The 22,668-nt window shown below is 41.4% G+C and overlaps 1 protein-coding gene, 1 long non-coding RNA gene and 1 other non-coding gene across 4 annotated transcripts in view; 2 read left to right on the top strand and 1 right to left on the bottom strand.

Annotated features, from left to right (window-relative positions):
• The window catches only part of LOC137040675 (uncharacterized), a 442,512-nt gene that overhangs the window by 131,951 nt on the left and 287,893 nt on the right, over window positions 1-22,668 (top strand). The window lies entirely within an intron of this gene.
• LOC137040656 (NLR family CARD domain-containing protein 3-like) overlaps window positions 1-22,668 on the bottom strand; it is a 153,306-nt gene that overhangs the window by 75,791 nt on the left and 54,847 nt on the right. The gene's annotated exons all lie outside the window — the stretch shown is intronic.
• Window positions 12,610-12,684, top strand: trnaa-agc (transfer RNA alanine (anticodon AGC)). The gene has a single exon. It is a non-coding gene; the product is annotated as a tRNA-Ala (tRNA).

The following is a 22,668-nucleotide window of genomic DNA, read 5'->3' as shown; positions in this document are numbered from 1 at the left end:
GAGTGCAAGTTCTCGGACTGTGCTCTGTTCTGCACGGTGTGGGCCATACAGCGGTTCTCCAACTACATTGGGGCGCAGAAGGTTATCATAGAGACTTGCCACCAGCCCGTAATGTTCCTCAATAGCCAACGCATCCGAGATGGCGTAGTCACTAATTCACGTATCGCCACATGGCTGATGGCCCTCCAAGGCCGCAACGTTGAGGCACGATATGCACAGAACCACAAGTCTGCGCTGGGTAATGGCCTGGCTGCATGCCAGAACTGCTCTGATGACACGCCTACAGCTGCCGCTGATGAACAAGAACCCCAACAACAACAACTCACCTGTCACAGGTACTTTGAACTGAACGCGTGCCAAGACATGCCCACGGCCTACGTCGATGGGTGCTCCTACAACCACGACGGCACCCTCAAAGCAGGTGCAGGTGTGCTATGGGTGAACGATCAGCCGTGCCCACCACGACACTTCATGCTGGGCCCCCAGTCATCGCAATATGCAGAAATAGCAGCCATTCTCATAGCCTGTCAGATCGCGTCAGCCCATAACTTCAAAGAACTACTCATCTGCTCGGACTCTAACTACGCCAGGCTCAGTTTCATTTGCCACCTTCCAACCTGGAAACAAAATGGTTTCAAGACCGCTAACAACAAGCCAGTCAAGCACCAACACCTGTTCCAGGAATGTGACAACATCACAAGTACACATGAACTGACGGTGTACTGGAAAAAGGTCAAAGGCCATTCGAAACTACCCGGCCCCGACAAAGACTTAAATGACCAGACCGATGCCCTCGCAAAGATGGGCGCACTACACGGCGAGATGTGGGAACCCCCAAACCCCACACCCAGCCCCGCCGTGGCAGTGCTAACCTGCAGCAAGCGACCAGCACCTGCCACGATGGCCGCCGCACAGTCACTAGCGCTCACGCCGCAGATTTCACACAACGACATTGCGGAAATGCAAGCCTCTGACACGGCAATTAAGACAATTTTCGACCACCTCTCTGACCCCTCCGACCACCCTATCTCTGACTCTGACCTCTCTGAGGATTCAAGCCTCAAGCAACTATACAACTCCAAACACATGATGCGTATACAGGACGACATTCTGTGGTTTGCACCCGATGGCAGCAAAACGCCACGGCTTGTGGTGCCACGATCGCAAAGGGGGGTGATGCTAATGTACGCCCACGACACACCATGTGCGGGACACCACGGCACCAGAGCCACGTATGACACACTGAAACAGGTGGCATATTGGCCCGGCATGCAGCAAGATGTTGCGGAGTACGTCAGAGAGTGTCTGGTTTGCTGTCAGTTCCAACCGGCAAACCCGAACCACAGAGCCCCACTGCAACGCAGAGGAATCACGTTTCCGTGGTCAGACCTACAAATCGACTGGGTAGGACCCCTGCCCAGGTCCACAAGAGGCAACAAGTACTTTCTTACAGTGGTGTGCCAGTTTACCAAGTGGGTGGAGTGTCTACCAGCACCCAACGACACCGCCCAGACCACAGCATACCTCCTGTTAAACCACGTTTTCTCACGGTTCGGATTGCCACTGAAAGTCAACTCAGACAGAGGCACCCATTTCACTGCCGAGATCATGCAACAAATCTGGAAATGCCTGGGGATACAGGCTAGACTGCACGTCAGTTACCATCCAATCGCATCAGGGCAAGTTGAAAGATCGAATCGCACAGTAGTCGCCATGCTGAGAAAGTACGTGTCTGCTAACCAAAAAGACTGGGATATGAAACTCCCCCTCGTGCTGATGGCCCTCAGAGCCACCCCGCAGGAATCAACACGGGTATCCCCTTTTGAACTCATGACTGGGCGGCAGATGACTCTGCCACTACACCTGCTGTACCAATCCGGCGACTCCAACCTGGTCACCGCGTACACCACATTCCAGTACCTCGATGAGCTCCATAGACATTTAAAAACAACTTTTGCCTTTGCTCAGCAACACTTGCAAAAGAGCGCTGAAGGTCAGAAAGCCTATTACGACCGCAAAGCCTCACACCAAGAACTGGAGGTGGGCAACAAGGTCTGGTATTACAACTTCAACCCGCCACCTTTGACAGGCTCCCGACGATTGTCAAAGAAATTTCTGCCCCACTGGACGGGACCCCATGAGATTATGAACAAACTCTCTCCCGTCGCATACCAGATTCAGCTAAACCAGGGACAAAGAGAACCAGTTCTCAAATGGGTTCACAGGAACCAGATCAAGAGACATGTGGCCACTAACAGAGAAAGACAGTTAGGGGCCAATGCAAGCTGAACACAACCGCCGTCCCCGAAACGAGAAGACTGTCCCACCCACCTGGGACAAATCTCACTGACACACACTCTCTCTTTCTCTCTCTCTCTCCCTCTCTCTCTCTCTCTCTCTCTCTCTTGCCTGTAACAGGATGCCACTGTGGATCCTGCTCCTGTGCCTCCAGACAATCAGAGGCCAGCCACCACCAGACATCATCACACCGGGTCCAGCCTCGGGCATCGTACTGAGAGAGCAACCTGGACTTCTGATCACCAACTGCCGAACCCACACTCAGAAGGTGTATGTCCGACTTGACCCCCGCAACGTCTACAACGCACACTACCCCCGTGCAGTAGCCCAGTACAGCTGGGCCGGTGCTCGCTGGACAGAGGACTCTCTCCGCCACGCCGATGCTGATGTCACGCACATGCTAAAACAACTAGAGAAGATGACCGTCACCCAGGCAGAATTAGGTGGACACAACCGCCGCCCCAAACGGTTCCTGGGAGCGCTGCTCGGAGCCGCTGCCACCGTCGGAACTCTGTTTAACATTGGTATGTCCAGTGTCAACGCAGTGAACATCGCCACAGTAAGACGACATGTGGCTGAAATCCAAACTGAACTTCCACAGCTCAAAGAGCAACTCACCACACAGAGTGCCGCTCTACAGACTATCGGCAAGACGTTGAGAGGAACTGTGGTAATTCTAAACACCCACAGTGTCCTGTTGAACCAGACCGTGAACTCCATGAAACAGTTATTCACCGTCTTCCAAAATGACTTTGCCCAAACACAGCTAGTTACCGCCTTAATGACGGACATGTTACGGGAAATAAGCTCGTCCATCGACAGCTTAGCCATGGGTAGAATCCCACCGTACCTGATACCCTTAAGCCTGGTGCAAAACGTGTTGGCATCTGCGATCAACGCACCCACTGACCCGCTGCAGATACACCTGGCCTACTCATTGGGAAGCGACATTCCCCTGTATGTGGATCCCGAGCAGAAAGAAATGGGTTTCCTCCTTAATTTACCCATCATCGAGTCGAGCCGAATCTACCGACTCAAAGACATTATTAATGTAGGCTTTTGGAAAGGTAACACCCACCTCAAGGTGCGCACTCCTCAGGTAGTCGCGTACCATGACAGCGACACACAGCTGTACCTAGCCCCAAACCTACACATGTGTACCCTGACCAAAGACATTCATTATCTCTGCCCAAGCAAACCTTTCCTCCGAGACAACACGGAGGGAATCTGCGGGTTGCAACCTATGCTCAGCAATACCCGCTGCCCCACCGACGCAACGCCTCGTACCCTAGTCACCGAGACGCAAGCAGAGATCGTAGGTGACAGGTGGCTCGTCAACACTCCCGTGCGCACCGCCACACTGATCTACGACCAACACGACACTGCGACTCGTATCAACCTGCTGGATCAGAGCATGTGGGTCCAGGTACCACGAGGAGCCATCCTCCACCTGGACGACTTGGCCTTGTACCACCTCCCGAGCGAAGAATACCAGTCGGAACTGGAAATCCCCGCCTTCTTCAAGGACCACAACTTCACCCTCGCTCCCGAGTTAGAATTGTGGATTGAGAAAGGGGGGCCCCAGCTCATTGACATTGCTCCCCTTGATACAGCCCTCCAAGCATTGTCCCGAATACCCATCCTGAATAACTCTCCTGTGGTCCAAACCTGGACCGCAGCTGACACTGCGCTATGTGTCTCTATGATCTTCGGCAATACCCTAACCCTGGGCATCGCTTTCCTCCTGTACAGAAAATTCAACCAGATGAGAACCTCCACAGCCAAGCTCACAACGGCCGTGTCCGGGGGTCTCCGATGGAAACCCCGGAGGGAAATTACAACGCCCGGAGCAGAGACGGACCTCATCGAGCTGGCGCCCCAGCCGTAACAAACACCTGCTCCCGACTGCCCGACTCACCTACCATCCATCCATCGTGAGGGGAGGCTGTCCGAGAATAACCTCAGAAACCGAAGGCTGAAGAAAAACAACAATTAAGAACCCACTAGCCACTTGACCCTCATGATCCACCTGTCATCCGACCAAAACGATAACTGTCATCCGACGATGTCATACGGACTTCGTCAGATGAAAAGGGGGAACTGTAGCGTCTGTGGTCTCTTACAATGAGGATCAAAGAGGAACCCAGTGTTGATTGTAAAAAGGGGGGGGGGGGTAGCTTTTAGCCGCATGTAAATTAAGAGCCACGCCACAGAGTCTGGGGGAAGTGACAACTTCGGCAGCTTTACGACCCCGTCCAAATACCACAGGCCCTGATCGGGTCACACGACTCGAACCCTGTTTCCCCCCCTTTTCATTCCCCAGACCGAAAGGCGCCAAGGCTCCTGTCAATACACAAAACTCACAAGCACACACACACATTCCTTATGAAGCTTTAATTAAGACTATTCTAGACTGTATACGAGGTAGCTTGGTGTGTATATGCATGCTCCTTGACTCAGGCCTACTCAGTCATGGCATAGAAACAATGTAAGCTCATTTTAAATGCTTGTATTTCTGTGTAAAATTGTATCTCTGTTTTAATATCTCCCAGCCATAAGGTGTTTGATACCTAAATATTCCTATTTCTTTGACTTACTCAATGATGCACAAAATGGGATTGTGAAATGTATCATTAATATGTTTAGCCGACTTGGGAGTAAAACCATACAAAATCAACACCCCCTTTACGACACCTCAGGAACATGCAAAATAGGCCATAAAATGAGACAAAGAGAACTTTTCCCGCTCAGAATTCACCCTCTGGATTGGGTGAATTAGCCAGAAGGGGGCGTGGATTAATTCTCTTAAAAGACCAGTGGAGACCACAATCTCGCTCTTGACTTCGAAAAATCGCTTCTAAAACTTCTTCCCCTCTTCGCTTCTGAAACTCTCCTCTGAACTCTTCTCTTCTGAAAACTCCTCTTCAAGAAACTCCTTTTCTACAATCCGGTCTTCAACAACCCTTTGTTCCTCGTTCCATCAACCTAAGCCCAAGGGCTTCTTCAGGAGATAGACCCGAAGCGCCGCTAAAGGAAAACTACGTCACCTCCCGACCTCGGAGAGAACTACCTGAGACGCAGAAATATACACACACACACAAGCGAGAAGCCAAAACGAAACCAAAAGGAATGCAAGTATTCTTCTTCTTATAAAATTCAAACTGCTGTAAAGAAGGTGTGTATTTTCCCGTTGGGACAAGCTCCGTGAAGGTCGTAGTTGTTGAACTGAAGGAAAGCTGTGTTTTTACCTCTAAATGCTTTGTACCATCTCTCTCTCTCTCATCTCTCTCTCTCTCTCATCTCTCTCTTTTATCTCTCTCTAATTTCAGTCTATTCATTATTCTCTTTTATGTATTCTTTCGTTAATACCTACATGTCTACTTTCTTGATGCATATTTAGTGTGTACTTTCTGTGTGAATCGTAGTGTTATTTTTAGTCTGTGTTTATTAAACCTCCAAAAAGACATTTAATGAGTTGGGTCTGTTGTTCTCCCACATACACAAAGTCAATGAAACTTGCGATCTAAGTTACCTAACTGCTTATGCTACTATGTTAGTAAAGTAAACTGTATGACCATTTGAAATATTGAACTTGTCCTGATCAGTAAAGTTAATGTTTCTTATGCGCTCGTAAAGCAGTGATCCCTTATGGAGAATTGAGTTGAAAAGTCTATTACTAATTTGGTGGACGAACTTAGTAGGATAATTTCAAGCAATTTCATAAAGGGTTACTTGTATTTAATTAAACAATTTTCCCTATCGGAAAATTTTTAATACGTAATGAATGACTGGCAAATTATATTCATAAATTCATGAATATTGAATATTGAATCCCTTTTGAGTTAATTATTCCCCGAGACATTAAACTCATAAGTCATTCTTGTTACAAGGGTGTCATGGAGAGGTGTAGTGTCTAAGTCACATCATCTAGCTACTGGGGTTCCCCAGGGCTCAGTGCTTGGACCGCTTCTCTTCTCCATCTACATGTCATCATTAGGTTCTGTCATTCAGAAACACGGCTTCTCCTATCACTGCTATGCTGATGACACTCAACTCTACTTCTCATTTCAACCAGATGATCCTACAGTCAGTGTTCGTATAGCTGCCTGTCTGACAGACATTTCTGAGTGGATGAAGGAGCATCACCTTAAACTCAATCTTGCAAAGACAGAATTACTTGTTGTCTCAACCAACCCAGCACTTCATCAAAATTTCTCCATTCAGCTTGGTTCATCAACCATATCTCCATCAAGGACAGCCAGGAACCTTGGAGTTGTGATTGATGACCAGTTAAACTTCACTGACCACATTACTGCAACAGCCCGGTCCTGCAGATTTGTCTTATACAACATTAGAAAGATTAGACCCTTCCTATCAGAACAGGCTGCACAACTCCTGGTTCAAGCTCTTCTTCTCTCCAGACTGGATTATTGTAATGCTCTTCTGGCTGGGCTTGCAACATGCACTCTCAAACCCTTGCAGCTGATCTAGAATGCAGCGGCGAGAGTGGTCTTTAACGAGCCGAAGAGAGCGCATGTTACGCCTCTCTTCATCAAACTGCACTGGTTGCCAATGGCCGCTCGCATCAAATTCAAGGCACTGGTTCTCGCCTACAAAACAACCACTGGCTCTGCACCAATATACCTAAACTCACATGTTCAGACTTACACACCCTCCAGAAGCTTGCGTTCTGTGAGTGAGCGGCGCCTCGTGGTTCCATCCCAAAGAGGCATGAAATCTCTCACAGATCTTTTCCTGGACCGTTCCCACCTGGTGGAATGACCTGCTGATCTCAATTTGTGCAGCCGAGTCTGTAGCCATTTTTAAAAAACATTTTTAGACACATCTTTTCCAATTGCACCTGACCAATAAAGAATAGCACTTCTTTCTGTTTTCTGTTTGTTTGTCTAAAATAAAAAATAAGTTTGTGTACTGTGCTCGATTAACTGAGAATTCTTACAGCTCTTGCAGGTTTTGCCCTCGTTTGTTTCGTTGCTTCTATTGCTCTCTCCTTTTTTTAAGTCGCTTTGGATAAAAGCCTCTGCTAAATGATTCAAATGTAAATTTAAATATTTAAACTGATGTCTCAAAATAATATGTGCTTTACTTTACAAACATTTCTTACACATAATATAGCACAATGGTCACTTACACCATTACAGAAAACTCCAGATAGATAATCTATGACAGCCATTGGTTAGTGACATCAATTAATGAGGATTTGTTTGGATCTTTTTGATTTAACCGTGTTGGAGAATTTATCAGTTGCTCCAAACAAAGAATCACAGATATAAGATCCCCCCCCACATAAGATCAGCTCTGATTTAGTCCAGTTATGAAGAAGATCAGTAAGTGAAGTGTTAGCTTCACTTGATGCAGATGTTGGACGATAACATCCAATGATGATGTCAGGGGCATTTGAAAAATTAGTTTAATTGTCAACAATTCAAAGAAAGAAAGAATGCTAATATAATACATACAGGTGCAGTTTGAATTTGACTTAAAATAAGCTGCAACTGCACCACCTTTTTTTGGGCAATCTGATCTAAAGAGATTATACCCCTTTATGTGTATCATGGAGTTTGTAATGATTAAATTGTGTTTTTTTCAAAGACTAACGGGTAACACTTTACTTGAAGGGGTGTGCATAAGACTGACATGACACCTTCATAATCATGACATGACACGTGTCATGAATATGAAGGAGTTTTTGTGCATGTTTATAACAACTGTCATTAAGTGTCATTCGCTTAATTATGTCATTTTTAATGCAATGATGACATTTCGGAGTTGTCTTTGTTATGACAACTTGACATAAACCAATACATCATAACCTGTCAGTGTCTTTGTAATGACAACTTGACATTACCAAGACAACATAACCTGTCATAAACATGACATAACAGATAATCAAATTTAAGAAACTACTTATCTTATAGGGTTAACCTTAAACTGTCATGTGGTTGGTTTTGATGTTGACTGAGGCCATTATAATGTCATACATTTTTTTCAGTGGCACAAGTTTAATTTGTCATTAAAATGTAATTAGGTGTTAATACGCTGTCAAATATTTTTTTAATAACAGCATCATTAATATTTTTCAGTTCATAATGTTTTATTTTATTTTTTAAGTTTAAAAATAAAACCACCAGCTTCAACAGAAGGTTAGATAATAGACCATTTCAAATGTCTTAAAAATATGAAAAGGAGTTCTAGAAATAAAATCAATCATTTAATTTTTAAGACCTGCCCTCTCACAGAACTGACTCTTAAAAACACAAGGCATGAATTTATACACAGGTGACCAGCACCAATTAACGCAAAAAGGGGAAAACACGTACACAAATAATGGCCATTACACAAAATAAACATATATATATCAACATCATATGCACACATAAACAAACACAGAAAAATAACACTTTGTCAAATTACTTCACTTTATAAATTATCTTCCGATGTATAAAAATAAGAGGAATAGTCTTTAGAGCCCCACCCCGGGCTGAACAAGGAATGGTTGCGGCTAGATCCTAGGCGGAACATTATATATAGGGCCAACGTTTCCGCCCGAACCCCTTTAGACGGTGCACCAGCACACGGGACTCCGCCATAACAAACAGACAAACAAAGAAATGGTAAGAATAAACTCAAACTATTCGTTAAAGAGTGAGCGAAAGTTTAAATAAAGTATATTAAACCCAAAATAACGTTGTTGTGAATTGTTTTTACTTACTGCAGACTAAATTAACATTAAACACCTAAACAAACTAAGCTGACTGAGGCTTTGCCAACAACTGTTACAGCGTACACATTACCAGTGGTGCCACCATAGACATCATCATATAGGTGTATATGTCTATGCCACTCTATCATTTTGAGTTATATTAATAGTTTTTAATGACTCTGTACGATTTCCTCCATGATGCCATATTTCAGGTCAAGCTAAATATTCATGACACTGTTATAAAATAATTTGACAGAGTATTGACACTTAATGACATGTTAATGACAAATTCAACTTGTACCACTAGTTTAGGTCAGGAAATATATTCATGACAATGTTATGAAATAATTTGACACGGTATTGACACTTAATGACATGTTAATGACAAACTCAACTTGTACCACTGTAGTTTAGGTCAAGAAATATATTCATGACAATGTTATTAAATAATTTGACAGAGTATTGACACTTAATGACATGTAAATGACATATTAAATTTATAAAAAAATCATGACATTATAATAGCCTAATGACAGCCAACGTCAAAACCAACCACATGACAGTTTAATAATAATAATAATAGATTTTATTTATAACGCACTTTTCATTCCGAAGAATCTCAAAGTGCAACAAAGGGAAAAAATAACAATACATGAATAACAAGTAAAAATTACATCTCAACATCATGCCGGACGCTGATGACGCTAGCCTGGTGCAAACTTCAGCCACCATGCAGTTCAAGCCCGAGGGAGACCACCAGTGAGCAGCCGACACCCAGAAGAGAGAGCAGCCGCAGCGAGCAACATCAAATGTCCTTCAAACCAAAACCAACCACAAATTCAAACAAAAACAGAAGAGAAGCGGTGAAAAAACGGCAAATAACGTCCTCTCAGTGGCTGCCAGCAATCAGCAACAGTCCCAATAGTAGCTCTGTTAGACTAGTCACAAACTTAAGAAAATAAAATAAAATCTAAATTTAATAGTAAAGTTAACATGATTTGTGGGTGGAGAAGCGGCGAACAGACAACGCCAGCGTCTTCTCCCCCACGTTGCCTAGCAACTAATGTAATGTAAACCCAAAAAGCTAAGTAGTTTCTTAAATTTGATAATTAATCTGCTATGTCATTTCATGTCTGTTTATGACAGGTTATGTTGTCTTGGTAATGTCAAGTTGTCATGACAAAGACACTGACAGGTTATGATGTATTGGTTTATGTCAAGTTGTCATAACAAAGACATCTCCGAAATGTCATCATTGCATTAAAAATGACATAATTAAGCGAATGACACTTAATGACAGTTGTCATAAACATGCATAAAAACTCCTTCATATTCATGACACGTGTCATGTCATGATTATAAAGGTGTCATGTCAGTCTTATGCACACCCCTTAAAGTAAAGTGTTACCGACTAACGCAACATCCACATCAGATTCAGAGCAATGATCAAACACAGATGGAGTCCATCAACACCCTCAAAGCTTCACAGTCCTATATCTCGTCTTGGGTCGAAATTTCATTCAATAACAGCCGTTTTGATTTAGATGCTGTTTATTGCTGATGATCACGTTAATTTTCATATGCATCTGCCTATATAAGATCGCTCGTTTCTGCTTCTTCTTTTCTTGTGTTTTGATCAGGAGATTGTGTATTCATTCAGGAGATAGGTAATAGCGCCCCCTGCCGTGTAACAGTGAAAACATGGAAAGCCGGAAAATATTATCAATGGCAGGGAAACATTTTCTCCTTTATATAGTCTATGGTTTTCTCATAAAAGACGAGATAACAAAAGACAGAAAATAATCACTCAGTCCTCTTGACTGAAAAACTTTAATAATTGTTAATCTATATTTATACAGTGAAGACTATGCAGTGATATTTTATATTTGATTACTGTTGATGTAGCCTTACTGAAAATCTAGTTTAGACCCATGAAAAACCTGAAAAGAACTGTTTTTCATTTGTATGTTTTGTATTTATTTGTGCTGCTGCTCATAATTGCATTATTTGTTCATTTTATTATAGACTGTATATACAATATTTAAAAATAAAATGTATAAAATGTTAGGCTTTTTGGAGTCAACCTTATTTATTTAGGTTATATGGATCAAAAAACAAACACTAGGCCTATTTTATTTTATTTATTACTTTTTTGTGGTGGAACCAGTAAAAATTAACCACTGGCCCAACCGGGCCAGAAAAAAATCCTTAATATTGAGCCCTGCGAGTACAAACATTTACTCTATCATACAGACGTGAGAAGGCTGTTGAAGGGCAGGGTGGTCAGCCCAGTGAACGAATTGAAAGATGAAATACATGCTTTTCTGACTGAGAAACTGTCACCTCTCATAAGCTCGTTCAGTGATGAGAAATGTTAATCAACCCCGTCTTATCTTGCTGACATATTTTCTGTTCTAAAATAACTGAATCTAGAACTACAAGAACGGGAGGACAACTTTTTTAGACATTGCAAACTAATTCAAGCTTTCCACAGATCACTCAAACTCAGGCAGCTGTGACTCAAAACCTCAAGCTGCTATATGTTCCCAACAATGATGAAAAACATTGAAGCAAATGTGTCCAAGAAATCAGTCGCTGGCCCGACGCGTCTCATTCAGTCACATCTGGATGCACTGATGGGAAATTTCTCTGACTATTTTCCACAAGAGAAACTCAATGAATTAAAAGACAAGCAGTGGGTGAAAAATCCCTTTGACTTTGAAACTCCAGATTCAATTGCTGAACTGAATTGAACTTCTCCTGAAGAATCAGAAATGCTGCAAGTGACCTGTGACAACTTTGAAAATGCATCATAAAACAGAAAAATTGTAATGAGTATCCCATGCTAAGGAAAGCAAGCATTTCATTGCTACTAGCCTTTACAACTAGGGCTGGGTTTCAATTCAAATTTCAAGAATCGATTCGATTCCGATTCTCAAGATCTTGAATCGATTATCAGTATTTAATTCGATCCGATCCGATCTTCGACATTTAGATAAGTGTTTTTGAAGAAAGCATTTTTTTCCAGCTGTTACCTGAATTACAGGACTATAGTTATGCAACATATTGATACTATTATTATAGACATTCAACTGCAAATTAATGGAGTATTGATGGTCGTAAAGAACAATCCCCCTTCCAGAGTGCTCTAGTCAGCGAATGCGCACTTGTGGAGCTGTGCTGTCGCGTGCCGTCATGACAACACAGCCATTACAACTTCCTTGGCAGTAAGAGCGCGCTGCAGTGAGAACGGCTGTGTTCTTCAGCACGGTGACGGCGGTATAACGTTAGGCTGTGTGTCCACCAAAGCGTTTTTAGCCAGCTGAAAACGTTAGGCGCTCAGCTGAAAACTCCCCGCTGTGAGCGCTTGAGAGCGTTTTGGCAGGCAGTGTTTTTTCTCCTCAGTTGAGACTTGCTTGTTGTTATGATACGGAAAATCCTACTCGCTCAGCGCCTCGGTGCACTCCAGGCGTTCTAACAATGTAGCGCTCTCATTGAAAACAATTGAAAATGCCAGCCAGTATTCTCTGTCCGCGGCGTTTCTGGAGTTTTCAACGCTGCCATGTTCGTTGTGTTACTGTTAATGGGCTTTCCTGTAGCTCAACCAGTAGAGCGTGGCACTAGCAATGCCAAGGTCATGGGTTCGATTCCCAGGGAAAGCAAGAATTGATAAAAATGTAAAAAGTGTTCCTTAAAAATGCAATGTAAGTCGCTTTGGATAAAAGCATCTGCCAAATGCATAAATGTCCCTTCCACCTCGCGCGCATGCGTGAATTCAATGATACGGCACATTAAATCGTTACGGAGTTACGGATCGATCTTTAGAAATTAATATGAAAATCGATTCAGAATTGGTGAATCGATTTTTTCAACACAGCCCTATTTACAACTACAAAGACGAAACAACCAAACCAGCTGGATGCGTCTGGACACGCGTGTTGCCCTCTCGTCCTGCGAACCGGCCTTGGACCAGATTGTGCAGAATAAGCAGGCCCACCCTTCTCATTAACCCCTTTGCAGTAAGGTCTCGCCGACGGCCCCAGATTACTGATTACTGAAAAACTTGGTATAATTATAAAGATTAAAGCCTCCAGCTTCGTTATCTGACGAATGTTTATGATAAAATGAGGTTGCAGTGACATTATTTCTTAATTTATGTCAGGAGTGCAAAATAATCAATCCGTTATGAACGATATTTTGAAAGGAATATCAACAAGAATCAAAAGCCAGTCACATCATCTGGTTTTATTAGTGGTCACATACATGCACTAAACAGCATCCATTCGGGCTCTAAGTCAACACGTGCGCCTATTTGGACAAATATAGATTTATCAACACGTTTGCAAAATATTCTGTCATACAAAATAACATTTCTACTAATTTCTCACTGAATTATGCTGATCTGAAGAGCTGAATGACATTCGGAGCGATCTCTGGCCGTTTCTCAATACCAAGTAGGCAAACTTCTGACTTGTGTCCTTGGTAGTTCAGACTTGTCAAGTTGGACTCGGGAGAACGAACTCCAGAGGACGAGAGGAATCGTCATCAGTCCCTGGTCAAGTACTGTTCCAATTCAAAGTTCACTTCTAGCTTTTTACCGGGAGTGGGTGGGACCGGGAATTGTAATATTATTAATTTTGAACTTAATTTGGCCACCGAAAGACTTTAATCACCGAAATATACGGCCGAAATGTTGTGGCGACACAAAGAGAAACCGCAACCTGCAGGTGCTTGCCTAATGCAACATGTCTGCGGCGTGGACGTATGTGGTTCATCTCACATCTGATGACACATCTATGGTAAACTTTGTTCAGTGCATGCTAGTGCTTCCATATGTTCAGATATGACCAGTCGTTTTCGCCATCACTCCGCGTGAAGAGCCAGAAGACGTGAATGAGAAGTCGCGTGCGTTGTGAGAAGCGCACACGTCTCACAGCGCACAAATATTGAGTTCTCTTTCAAGTCCTGCGCTTGAACAGACAAACTCACTCAAATAGTATATCAACATGTTCATCTTGAGGAGTATCCTAATAGGAGACATATTTTGTATATGCCTTAAGTGAACTGCGCAACACTTGACTTCCGGTGGCGCTGCTCTGTAGCGACCCGGGCGCGTGCTGTCGTTGCTTGTAGTCTACGTGTTTTAAGCGTTTGGTGTTTTGTTTTAATTTGTGTCTTAAGTGCTTTTGTGCTTGGCCAAAATGGCATTGGGCCTCCACATTATACTTCAAGTCCTGATTTTTATCAGTGATTACTTAATTTCCCGCTCTGCGACAATCGTGCTGTGGGAACATGAGCTAAGCCGTGGTTACTCCAGAGAGACTTTGCTGTCCCTCCGACCACTTCAATCAACACCACCGAACAACCTGCCAGCGGCCATCCGAGCAACACATACCGGCACGCGGCTTAAACGCAAGCGAGGAAGACGGGGAGGCGTCAGGGAACGGCTCCGCCGGCGAATCAACAAACCACCGCTGCCGTCAATAATCCTCAGCAATGTGCGATCGCTGACACCAAAGATGGATGAACTTCGTATCAACCAGAGGAGCTGTTTCGAGTACCGGGAATCTAACCTTATGGTGTTCACCGAGACGTGGCTTCATCAGGGAGTCCCGGACTCTTTGCTCAACTTGGATGGTTACTCACTGGTGCGAGCCGACCGCTCCGACACGTCCGGGAAAAGGAAAGGAGGAGGAATCTGCATGCACGTGAGTGACAAATGGTGTAAACAATACACAGTGAGAGAGACTATATGCAGCCCTGATGTCGAACTGCTTTGCGTTTCTATGAGACCCCATTACTTACCAAGGGAGTTTGGCAATATTATTATAGCCGCTGTTTATGTCCCACCTAGCGCCAACGCAGGCAGAGCCGCCGCGCACATAGCAGAGTGCGCACATGAACAGTTACAACGCTCGCCTGGGGCGCCTATCTTTTTCTTGGGCGATTATAATCACTGCAAACTGGAGAGTGCACTGCCAGGCTTTCAACAATATGTAAAATGTAACACGAGAAATAACAGGATCTTAGATAAATGTTATGGAAATATAAGGGGGGCATATTCAGTCAAGCCCAAACCCCCAATCTCCAACTCAGACCATGACACATTACATTTTATACCGTCTTACAAATCTGTTTTCAAATCGAGCAAACCCGAACATAGATCTGTGTATGTGTGGTCAGATGATGCAATCGAAACACTAAAGGGGTGCTTCATGTGTACAGATTGGTCGATTTTTCATTCCTTAGAGCTTGATGAGGCTACTAGTACTATAACAGACTACATAGGGTTTTGTGTTGATAATGTAGTGGCCAGGAAGGATATAGTAGTGTACCCCAACAACAAACCCTATATTACAAAATAAATTAAAGACTGCATAAATAGGAAAAAGCAAGCCTTTAGAAACAAGGATAGAGCGGGATTGTCAGTGGTCCAAAAAGAACTTAAACAACTCCTCAATAATGTGAGAGAAAAACATAGGCAAACGATGGAACAAAACTTGCAAACATTAAATACCAAAAAACTCTGGCACACAATGAAATCTGTGACTAATATGAACCCCGCAAAACAACATACCATTACACTGGACGATCAACATAAATCAAATGAGCTGAATGATTTCTTCCTGCGATTTGACTCTAAAAACTTTGCTCAGGAATGTGACAGTGTTTTGCAGTCCCTGCCAGCTATTGACTCTACCTGTTACCTGGAGGTGGACCCATGTAGCATCAAACGACTTTTCAGCAAAGTACATACGGGCACGGCCACAGGCCCTGATGGCCTACCAGCCTTTCTGCTCAAAAGCTGTGCAGAAGAACTATCAATGGCTTGGTGCCCTATTTTCCAGCAGTCGTTGGCTACTCATACTGTCCCAACTCTGTGGAAGAAATCAATTATAACTCCATTGCCTAAAAAAACAGGCGCCTCAGAAAATAAAGATTTTCGTCCTATAGCTCTAACCTCGACTGTAATGAAATGTTTTGAAAAATTCGTTGTGTCTTTACTTATGAAGGATGTAGAGTCAAAACTAGATGTGTACCAGTTTGCCTATAAGCAAGAACGCAGCACTGATGACGCAATTCTATGCATCTCTCACTTTATTTCTAAACACCTCGAAAACATAAACGCTTATGCTAGAATCTTGTTTGTCGACTTTAGTTCAGCTTTTAACACAGTCCAAACTCATGTGCTTTTAGAGAAGCTTAAAAACATGAACGTTAATACTATCTTAATTAAATGGTTTTATTCTTTTTTAAACAACAGGGCACAGCAAGTGAGGGTCAACAGGACACTATCGGAGGTCAAATACTGTAACACAGGAGTTCCTCAAGGTTGTGTAGTGTCACCAATACTGTTTACATTGTACACCAATGACTGTAGGAAATTTCACGTTAACAACTATATAATGAAATTTGCAGATGATACCGCGATCTTGAGCCTTTTATACAAGGATGTAGACTCCTCTATGTTCCAAGATGAAATAGATACATTCGTTAAATGGTGTGACAGAAATTATCTATTTTTAAACATTCATAAAACAAAGGAGATGGTCTTTGACCCGAGGAAAGTTACAGACCACAAGCCAGTGGTCATTAAAAACCAGGAAGTAACTCAGGTGTCCTCATACAAATACTTAGGTGTCCACATCGATAATCTTCTCTGCTGGAATACACATGTTGATAACCTGTGCAATAAACTGCAGCAGAGGCTTTATTTTCTGCGGCGATTAAGGTTGTATGGAGTGAGCAGTCAGATCATGATGATCTTCTACCGTGCAATATTGGAGAGTGTCATCAGATATGGAATTAGTGCTTGGTTTGGCAACTTAACACTAAAACTGAAAAACAAGCTTGCCAACATGCACAAAACGGCTATGAAAATTATAGGAAGGAGAGACTATGAGCCTATTCAGACCCTGTATGATCAGACAATTATGAAACAGGCTATGAAAATTAAATCTGATCTTAAACATCCCCTCTTCCTTGAATACGAAGCCCTGCCATCAGGAAGAAGACTCCGTGTACCAAAATGTAAAACGAATCGCTTAAAATTATCATTTGTGCCAGCCTCCATTAAGCTGCTGAACAATGTAAAATAGAGCTGTGTCCAAAGGGAAAGAGGAAGAAAGAAAAATAAAGAAGTTTATCTATGATTTCGGTGCTATTAGGGCAACGTGCAATAAACATATAAGCACTTTAGCACATGCACTTTCATTCATGGACCTGAGTTGTCAATAATGTGTTTTTTTTTTTTTTTAATGAATTACCTTTGCCTTATGCCCAAGCAGTATGTGTGTGATCTGTGATGTCTGTGGTGTTTTTTATGTTTGTGATGTTCTTTTAAGAAGCAACTATGCACTGTGCCCAAGCAGAATTTCCCCTCGGGGACAATAAAGTAACCAAACCAAACCAACTTTTACTGTATACAGTCGAGAAAGACGAGCATATCCCTGCATCAGGTCTTAAAGGGGCAGTAGCCTTTACTGCTGACGGTTTAATGTCAAACAAAAGATAAAGACATCACTTACTGCTCTTGATAGAATAGCTTTAGTAAGTTTAATAAGGATTAATCTTTAATTACAGTTAAATATGCACTTATTTTACATTCGATTACTTTATTAAATGTATGTCTCTTTCTTCAGGCCAGTAGGCCTGTGCATTATTATTTAATGAACATGAGTGAGGTCAAGTTAAACATTTTAGTTTGGATTTTATTTTATACTGTGCATTGTTGCAATGTGCTAAATAAATATTTGCATAATTTATAATGATTTATTATTTGAAACTTTAATATTAATTTGTGCAATTGCAATGCCTTGGTTTTAGTGCATAAAATCTGTCATAGCCCTATATGCAATGGTACTAATAATTGGCATAATTTATTTCAGTGTTTCGGTTTTCGGCCTTGGTTTCCTCTTTTTCAGCTTTCAGTTTCGGCCAAGAATTTTGATTTCGGTGCATCCCTAGTCTGAAGTAACCAAAAAGATGGAGTGACAACGCATAAGCCAGCTGCAAGACATTTACTGTGTGTGTGTGTGTGTGTGTGTGTGTGTGTGTGTGTGTCTGTCTGTTTTTGCTTTGATGACTTATGTGGAATTTAATGTGTGTGCATCGTTATTATATTGAACTGAAACCCATCTTAAACAAAAATGACGATTTGGGTCTTTATTCATCTGCGGATGGGTATGCTGTGATCAGTACTGAATTTTTTTACTGTAACTGACAGATTCTGGCCAAATAAACACAACACGGGAACGGGAGTCATTCTTTTGGGATTGGGACGGGACAGGAACTTCCCCTCGTTTTTTCGTGGGATTGGGATGGGACGGGATGTTTTTGTGGGACGGGAGAGGTTTGAAAATCCACTCCAGTGTCGCCCTCTACTGGGCACCCGCTGAGCGACTGGATCTCACAACTCTGCATAGGCCGGGACTGTAACGCGTTAATTAAGATTAATTAATTACGGGACTGTAACGAGTTAATTAAGATTAATTAATTACGGGACTTTAACACGTTAATTAAGATTAATTAATTACGGGACTTTAACACGTTAATTAAGATTAATTACGGGGAAAAAAATATATTTTAACCACACTTATTTTTGCACCACGGAACGTTTTTCAATGAATGAGTTTCGACGGACCGATTACACTGGAACACCAACTAGTGTTCACGAGTCACGACAACAACAAACCATAGTGAACGTGAGCGAAGAAGCTGATGAGACCGCTTTGCTCGGCCCCGTGGATGGGAAATTTTGTTTTAAAAAGCGAAAGGATGGAAGCGTCGACAAGAGCATGGTTGTGTGCAAGCGATACAATAAGGAGTTAGCGTATCACCGCAGCACATCGAGCCTCAAATACCACAAATACGCTTCTGCTACACTTCATGGCAAACATTGCGCTGGTCTGCTGGACTGAAATAAATAAACTATATTTTGTTGATTAAGCTTATGTATTCAGTCATTATTCAATGGTATACTAAAAATACATGTGAAAAATTACATCTCATTGTTCTCAGGTCAAATATTTATATGCAATTAAAATGCGATTAATTTTGATTTATTAATTACAAAGCCTCTAATCGAGTCCCGGCCCTAAAATAAAACCACAGATTTATTTATTAAACAAGTACATTCTTGCCTGAAAAAGTCTTAAAACTACATTTTTGACACATTAACAGTAGTACACTGTAAAAAAATGCTGTAAAAAAACGGCCACATTTTGACAGTAAAATGCTGTTTTCCATTAAAACAGTAATATACTGTAGAAAACAATGCATTCTGGGATAATATTTGTCATTTTCGAGAAAATAGCCAACAGTAATATACTGTGAATTAACACACTTAAAGTCGACACTCAGAGGCTGTGTTCAAAATCACTCCCTATCCCCTTATTCACTATTCCCTACACTAGTTCACTGATATAGACCACTCGACAGAGAGAGAGGAAAGAAGAGAGTGAATTCAGACACTGATGAACACCTGCTGTTATCACTGAAGGAAAGAGAAACATGATTTCATCAACTGAAGATAAAAGAAGACATTAAATCTCTGAAGATCTCATCAGAGGATTAAACAACTCCACAAACAGCATTACCAGCTTCACACATTACTAACCAGACTGACTTTATTTCTGTCAGACGTCTACAGAAGCTCTTATTGAGAATTATCAGATGATGTTTGATTGTTTCTTCTGACGTTACCATTATGGTGATCAGTGTTTGCTTTAGTTGGGCTCTTGAACATTGACACAATATCATTAGTTTTTTCTCTCGCTGCTGTAACGGTGTGTATTCAATACATGTGTTATAGCAAGCAAAGCTGAGAAAAAACCATGAGTTGGTTATGTTGACTATTTAATAATAGTTTAATTCACTAATAATTTATTAGTCTTATCTATAAACATGTAGTTGGCGCTTAATTTTTTGCAAAACTTGAATCCTACAATTTTATAACATCGTTGCAACAACCAGATAATTTGAAGAGCATGGGAACGCTTGTGGTCAAAACATCTGAAGCGATCTGACTCACATAGACATCAAGAATCGCCGTATGAATCTCAGCCGTGGTGACAATCAAAACTCCCAGCATGCATTGCGGCACGAATAAATGATGCTGCTGAATAGCCTGGTTATTTTCTTTAATTCTTATTATTTGCCTTTATTTTTGCTGCTGTTGTTGTGTTGACTTTGAGTAGTGTTTTATGATGTTCAGAGTTGATCTGTTCGTTTTTTTTTATTGATTGTCACCATTGTTGAGATTCATGTGCTGATTCTTCATCTCTATGTGAGTCTAAATGACAGCAGAGAGCAAACTAATTTTTGAACTCATGACTTTAAATTATAACTAATTCCTAATCAGTGGTTGATAATTTCAGAAGGGTTCCAGTTTAATAACATAAATTAAGAATAAATGTATGTGTTTTTAAAAGAATGGGTTTGTTTGGGGAAGAAACACTGGACAAGATTAACAAGCTAAACATCCTATTACAATTATAGCAAAACATAGCCAATAACTTCTGACCATATTTTTTTTCTTGGCTTTTTTGCTACAATAAATGTGTTTAAGAAACACACAGTTATAGCAGACAAAGAAAGACTATCATTACAAAGTCAAGGGCCAAGAGCCCAACTGAAGCAAACACTGATCACGATAATGGTGACCAAATATTTTCAATTAAACATCAACACCTAAAGATCTGATAATTCTCAATAAGAGCTTCTGTAGTCGTCTGACAGAAATAAAGTCAGTCTGGTTAGTAATGTGTGAAGCTGGTAATGCTGTTTGTGGAGTTGTTTAAGCCTCTGCTGAGATCTTCAGAGATTTAATGTCTTCTTTTATCATCAGTTGATTTCATCTAAAGCTGTGGCTGAAGTCAGCTGTAGTTCTTGTGTTTCTCTGTCCTTCAGTGATGTTTGTTAACAGGTGTTCTCAGTTATCACTTAATTCATCTCTTAATTATCTCATGAACTTCATCAATGCTTCAATTACTCTAACACTCTGTAGTGTGTACACTCTTCAGTGTTCATTTAAAACTGAAGATTTTGCTGTGGGGTTAAAAGGGTTAAAGGGGTTAGATGAAAAAACCCACAGAGGGAACCGTAAATTAACAGTAAGAAACTGTAAATTAATTTATGGAAAAGTTCTGTAAAAAAAACGGCACTTTACTGGCAACCAGAGCTGCCAGTAGATTACCGTTAAATCAAGGAAAAACAGTAATATACTGTAAAACGTAACAGTCAGATTTACCAGATGATTTAAGATATTTTCACTGAAATATTAGTGAAAGTTATTAGAAAAAAGTTGTGCAAAGTCAGTAACTGATAAGGAGAGTAAATATTAAAATGACCTGTGTTTATGTGTTGTTGCACAAGATGATATAGAAGAGATGTTTAAGTTGAATTCATTAGTTTTGTGGGTTACCGTTGTGCTGAAGAGTAGAGCCTGTGCTTCAGTCCAGGATGAGCAGAGAAACATTGATGATATGCTGCCTGATGCTTTATTTAACGGCAGTGACTGTGTTTGCTGATGCAGTTATGAGCCGTTTGTTGAGTAATTTATCACATACGTGTGTGCTATTGCTCACAATGAACCGCAAAAAGTGAAGTTAAAGTCATGTTTCTAAATTATTTCATTACTACACCTTGCACATGTGAAAGGACTCAAATGAAGTTTTACGATACAAACACCTATAAATACTAGTTTTAAAATGAGAACTGTTTGAAGCAATCAGTTTTCCAAATGAAAAGTTACCTTTCATGGTATTATTACGGTAAAATACTGTAAAAAATGAGAGCTGTATATAAACAGTAGAGGGCTGTAAATTAACAGTACATTGCTGGCAACCACAGCTGCCAGTAGATTACCGTTATTTTACGACACAATTTTTTACAGTGTATTGTTAAATTACGCAGGGTTTCTCGTCCGCTACTGACGCTTGCTGATCGGTGTGAGATGCATTCTGGGATACCGGTCTGTCTCCTATCAATGCACACACATTTCTACGTATAAGTACAAGTTGGTAAATCCCACACTTTGCGTGAAACTGTTCTTACGCACTCACTACGCACAGAACTGTGCGTACGCACCCTTGATAAATGAGGGCCCTGGTTCCTGGGTAAAGTTCCTGTGGTGGAAACGGGGCTATTCATGACAGACCGGTGAAACGTCCATTGAGTGAAAACAATAGACTGTGAATTGAGCCGTTGAAAGACTAGTTAGTAGACTGCCATTATGTGTTTTACAGGCCAATAACAATGATTATTAGCATCTTTTCTTAGCCTTTGCTAAAAACTCATGACAGTCTTACAATTTGCTTCATAAAATGCATGATTTTAGAGATTTCGTCCTTAGATTTGAAATGAAGTGTGGCCACACTTGTGGCTTCACATTAGTTTTGGTTATAAGTTGTTATACTCACATAATGTTTTTATACATTTAAAAATATATTATATATATATATATTTTTTTTTTGTTTAAATGTTTGAGCCTATATATCTTCATATTAAAACAGTCTGAGTAATTCAGTCTTGGATTGTAAACTCTTAAGCGTTGGCTTTCTAGAATGACATTTAAACACACACAGTGGTGTAACTTTATCGACAGAAGTGTGTGTCAGATATGTACAATAATTCATGTTGAATTT

This window comes from Pseudorasbora parva, chromosome 14 (assembly GCF_024679245.1).
Source record: "Pseudorasbora parva isolate DD20220531a chromosome 14, ASM2467924v1, whole genome shotgun sequence".
NCBI classification, from domain to species: Eukaryota; Metazoa; Chordata; class Actinopteri; order Cypriniformes; family Gobionidae; genus Pseudorasbora; species Pseudorasbora parva.
This window is presented reverse-complemented; position numbering and strand designations above follow the sequence as displayed.